The 5,922-nt window shown below is 43.4% G+C and overlaps 1 non-coding gene across 1 annotated transcript; it reads left to right on the top strand.

Annotated features, from left to right (window-relative positions):
• Positions 1–229: 229 nt before the first annotated feature.
• On the top strand, positions 230–303 carry TRNAN-GUU. The gene has a single exon. It is a non-coding gene; the product is annotated as a tRNA-Asn (tRNA).
• Positions 304–5,922: the final 5,619 nt, after the last annotated feature.

Genomic DNA, 5,922 nt, shown 5'->3' on the forward strand with positions numbered 1-5,922 from the left:
CCTACTCCATGGCATGTGTCCATAGGATTGCAGTCTATAATTTTATAATAGGATTTCTGCGGCATAACTATTTATTTGCTAAAATTATTATTTAAAATAAAAGAACGATTGCATTTAGTTGTTGCGAACTTTTAAACACGTCTGATTATATAAATAGCAGCTTTCTAAAAGCGGACTTACAGTGTTATGTAACAGATCAACCAACTTTCCAGGGCTGTTTCTTGCAGGTGTCTCTGTGGCGCAATCGGTTAGCGCGTTCGGCTGTTAACCGAAAGGTTGGTGGTTCGAGCCCACCCAGGGACGGTTCATCTCCTTTTATTCTTAGCCGCTTGCTATATTCGTTTTATCTGGTTCCACCTCGCAATCCCCCGCACCCCCGCAAGTGGTACGCGGATAGATGAACTACTGCGTGCACGATCAGCGTGTGTGAGTAGTTAAGCTGGCTAGGAGGCCGGAAGAACTACAGGAAATAAAGACAATACAACCGTGGCAGGCCTGTTCACGGAGGCTATGCGAAGGCCTGATCCTTCTGCACACTTGCCCTCCCCCTCCACGCAACGTGGTTTATTTAAGGAGCCCCGCCAGCCCAGCAAGCGGAGCAAGTTACGATTGCACCACTGGCTCTCTTCAGAGCAACCTTTGGCACTGGAAGCTGAAGCTCGCCTGTCCTTTCAAAGCATTTCTCGTCCAGGAGGGGCCCTACAAGGGGGGCTCCTATTCCTTGGTGTTCAAGAACGCCTTGCCACAACTATCCTCCCTCCACACACACACACAACCACGATATCCACGTTCTTTCTGCACCGCAACATCTGCGATCCGATCTTAGTCGCCTGTTCTATTCACGCGGTTGCAGGCAAGGAGAGATGATCTGTTCCGTATGCTAGGATGATTTCTGCCCCTTTTTTCTTCCTTTGCAACAAAAGGCTGCCTCTGGGTTGATGGGTCGCGGCGGGGGGTGGGGGGAGGTTGTTGCAGTTGTGCCCGTCCTATTTATTAATGTACTTTCTTTACTTCCTCCGTTCTTAAATCGGAAAGGGAGGCTGAAAAAATCTCGCTCCTATTCACGTGCATGGTAAAATTAATAATTATCAGCATATCGATCGAAATTGAGAGCATTACACAAGGGACGCTCTGCGGTGTCTGGACTTAGTGCAGTCCCATCACACGGACAATTGATTCGGATTACAGAGATCCTCGTGCGAATAATCAGCTACAGATTTCTACGGTGGCCGCTGGGTGTCACAGGACAGGATGAAATGATGCCAAGGAACACTTATGTAAGAAGTTCGATAGCAGAGTAGAGCCAAATTCGCATTCTGCTTCATTACTCCTCTCTCTCTCTCTCTCTCTCTCTCTCTCTCTCTCTCTCTCTCTCTCTCACACACACACACACACACACACACACACACACACCCCGGTGCGCTCGTGTTTCCAGGATAAGTTTGGATTCCGACTGGACTTTGCACAGCGAGACAACATTTCCAGGCCTGTTCGCCCCCCTTCCACGTCTTTGTTCCTTTGGCAAAAAGTTCCTTAGCGGTCCTGCAAAGAGGGAAGGACAGCTTGGTTTTTGTTTTATACTCTTCCTCATTTCCAACGGTTTCTTTTTCTAAAATGTGGTGTGGACATTACAATTCAGCTTCCACCGGCAGCTGCTCTTTCTTGTGCAGTCTGCTGCTCTGGCCAATTTAAAATTGCACTCCATTTTTTTTTTTTTTTTTTTTTTTTTTGGAGGGGGCAGAGTTTACGCGGAGGATCTAATTAAAAGTTTTCAACCTGTCAAAGGACGGCTGTTATTCCAAACAAAAAGTGTCAACATACCAGGCAAGCTATCAAAATTCACAAAACAAATCCCCCTTCTCCTTTTAGAAGATTTTCTCTTATCCATCCTCCTAAATTTGCTTAAAATAATAGGGAAAATTCCTAAAGGCATCATGATCTTTAAAATATTTTTTAAATGGTCCTATTTTTCATAGTTCTAACTGTTCTACAAATTCTACCAAAATATACACAAAACCATTCTTCTGTTGGTGGGGAAAAATGTCCATTTCTAAAGTGTAGTGTTAACATGTTGGCTTGATAACTATTTTCTTCTCTCTTCATCTCTGGATTTTCGTTAATTTTTTGCCATTCATTACATGAGTTCACACCTGTTTCCAGAAAACTGGGAAATGGACAGATAATGGTATTCTTGTCAATCTAGGGAGAGACATTTTATATTTTAAAAAGGCCATTTGAAAAAGTATCATAAGCTATCTTGAAGTAGTGCCTACTTCATCAGATGCAATTGCAGTACAATAAAGCTTATACCATAATGAATGTGTTGCTCTTTCAGGTGCCACAAGACTCTTGGTTATTTTGCTGCAAGAAACTGATCTGGCTCCCATCTGGAATTTGAATAGCTTTGTGTTATATATATTCCTGTTGCTTTTGTGCTTTAATCGCAGGCTTGGGATAAGGACCTGAGTGTGACAGAAAACTTTTCCTATGACCTAAACTATAACTAGAGCTAAGTGAACAAGCCTGTGCGTATCTAGGTAGTAAAAAAGCCCTGCAACTCCCAGCATTCCTAATCTAATTTGGCTGAAGAGTGTCTATTAATTCTAATATTTTTCTGTCTAAATATTGTAGGATTGCACCCTAAAATGTGTAGAGCATAATCCACAGCAAATGAAGCACTTACATCAGTTTCAATAATTATCTCTCCCACTAAAGTCTAAGCCATTGTTGTAGTCATATAGTACTATAGATACTAAGTACTACACATAGCTACCTAGGAGTAAGCTGCACATAATATAATGGGACTTCCTTTTGAATAAACATGCAGAGCCTTGTACTCCAAAGTTATGTTTGATATATTGCATTATTTAAAACAAAATTAGTAGGTTCTAAATATCAGTTTTAGGAGCTATTGGATACTAATTGAGAGCTGTAGAAGATATAATTGTCATTAGAAATAAACTGATTTTGATGAAATGGATTTTACCCACATCTTTCTAAACAAGGAAGAGTGTAGCTTGGAAGTGTCAAGCCACTTTAAAAAATTCCTGCAAATAGTAGAATAGACTTTGTCTGTCTATTAACATATCTGTCTAGTAACATTAGCTACATGAATTTCAAGTTCTCTACCAGAGCATTACACAAGAAAAAGCTCAAAATATAGAGCAAAAAAGAAGTACTACTATTGACTTCATTAAAATGCTTCACTTTGGCAGCATTGTGACCATCGTTCTTTTGATTCAGTGGAAGAGGCATTTGGCATTGGTGTGTGTGCACATAGAGAGATATTTAATATTAATTTTTAAGCATTCAGAATTTTACTGTCATTCAGTTCCTCAAACTCTTTACATTCCAGCTTGTTGAGAAAGAGAGCAGAACTCCACCCCCCCCCCCCAATAATATGATTCTGGTTTGGCAAATAAACTCTGAAAACTTTCCCCCCTCCCCAGAAGAGTACATGTGTAAGTCTAGGAGTTTTAAATGCCAGATATGTTTGAATTTACTGGCTTTCCCCCAAAAAAGTTTCATGTAAAACATAACAGAAAGCTTCTTTTCATATATGGGTTCTGAACAGCATTTAAATATATCCATATCATGAATTATGAAAGACTAGCATTGAACATTGTATTAGTATCTGCCTATCCTATATCCTATGTGGCTAAAAAATCAAGGGTATTGAAGAATGTATAGAAGGATGAATATCCTAAACAGAGCTACATTTCCAGCAAACTCACGTGGAGAGCAACAAAATTAGCATCCATAATATAGTCTACTTTTAAGTTTGAGAAGAATTTCATAAACCCAAAGTCATGGCTGGATAAGGTTCTGGACAGGAGGGGGGAAAGTCAGAATTCATTAGCTAGTGTCTTGCTCTGTTCAAGTGTTTTTCATTCCTTTCCTTGACTCTCACCTTCAGGTCTTCTTCCTCGGGCAATTCACTGGCAAGCGTCCCCACTCACCCTGCGCCCTGGCCTCCAGACTTCTTTCACCTGCCTAGGATCCCCTGCCAAAATCTTTAGCGTTCCTAAACTTCTCATCGAAGTCATCCTTTGGTGCCACCAACTTTCTCCCATCCAGCGCTACATCCGAGGCAGGTAGAAATGGGAGACTTTAAGGTCGTGTGCATATTGATCGTGCTGCAGCGGCGCTTGGAGGGTCTGTCGCCGGGCACCGATGCTTCTTATAAATGACCCCATTCGCACCGCTCACAAAGAAGCCAGTATGTATGTACATATGGGCTCCGAAAAAAAATTGCAGCGCCAGCCCAGTTTCTGCCTGATTCTCCACGCCACTTCGCTGCCCCATCCCATCCTCAGGATATAGCTGAGGAGACTCCAGAAGACTATTTAGGATCATATGAGAAAGAGGTAACGTCAAAAGATCTAGTTCTTTCAATAGAGGTGGGGAGAGAAAAATACACGCAGGGTTAAACAATATCAGCAGGAGTTTGCCGCAGGAGATAAAGGGGGCTCAGGTTGGCGTCTAGTCTTAGGTGCGTCGCAGCGTCCCTTTGCTTTATCCCTTGCCTCGCTTTCATAAAGGCAGGCAGAGCCCGTGATCAAACCACGCGTGTGGCGCAGAGAAAGAGAACAAAAGCGTGCGCAAAGAAGACAGCTTCTCCCTGGCGCCCTCCGTTTCTGCCGTTGCCCCCACGGCTGCTCGCGGGGAGCCCGCTTGGAAGGCGCCAGGAGGGCTTTCTGTGGGTGGCCAGGGACCAGGTGCCGCCACCTACCAGGCGCGCAGAGGACAAAGGGAGCGCCGGGCCGGGCCGCGGCGCTGCGGGGCTGGTTCTTCGCGCAGCGGGACTTGCGGCGCGGCGCAGTGCACGAGTCCCACCTCAGAAGGGATCCGATCTGCCCGTAGCACGGGGAGGAAGATCGAGCGATGGGGTAGGTCGTAGATTTCCGCCACCCCATCGGCCTGGAGCTGGGGAGGTCAACCTTCGCAACGAACACCCTTTTCTCCTAATCCAGGCCTAATTAAAAGGGCTAGGAATGAGACACAGACAGTAATAAAATAAAACCGGAATGAACTCACACCATTTGCTGCGGTTATGCGAAAGTGTTGCCGCCTACCCGAGGAGAAATGCGTTTTAACCTTTGTTTCCACTAATAGTACAGTGGCATCCTGGCCATCCAAGGCCAGGCTTGGACCTTGTATGGGCCCACTAAACGGGCCTCTTCAGGATTTCTACTGCAATGTGATGGGGAAAGTGGGAGGACAGCTTTAGAAAATATATCTGTAATGTAAAGAGCAGAGAAAAGAGATCTTTCTGAAAACTATTCTTTAAAAATGAGCTCTTATTCCATGCCAGGAAGCTGAGCAGCAGAGAAAGTGCAGGTATATAATATGATTCAGAATTGTGAAAATTATTCACTGTACTCATGCAGTGTGCTCTACAAAGAGGAAAAAAAGAATTTCTGCCATGTGAAATAAGGGTAGGAAGGGCAGGGGCCTGCATCAGACTAGTTTAACATCCTGAGTTGTATCCAGGCTTATTTAAGGGGCAATCTTACGCATGTTTAGACCTCCGCCCAAAAAGAAGCTGTTCACTTCCCAGTATTTCCAACACTAGCCATAAATTAATCATGACTGCCTTATCACATTGATTTCAATGGATCTGTTTTTCACATAACTAAGACTGTATCAACTCTTCTCTTGCCAACAGTGGCTGCCCAGATGTCTCTTGGGGACCCATAAACAAATCATGAAGTCAATATGCCTCATCTACTTTTTTCCTTCTCTTCACAGAGTTACTTGTGTGTTCATCATAATAATTTATTAGCAGATTTGTATGTAAAAATTTGCAAGTTTTTGGATATAGGAAATAACTGGAGATAGTTGTATTGAATATTTTGAGGTAATGCTTCTTCTGAAAAACATGGATGCTAGAGAGAATGGCATGCTTCCTTCTGTTTCTAA

Source organism: Varanus komodoensis, unplaced genomic scaffold (assembly GCF_004798865.1).
Source record: "Varanus komodoensis strain SLA01 unplaced genomic scaffold, ASM479886v1 scaffold15, whole genome shotgun sequence".
In the NCBI taxonomy this organism is placed as follows: domain Eukaryota; kingdom Metazoa; phylum Chordata; class Lepidosauria; order Squamata; family Varanidae; genus Varanus; species Varanus komodoensis.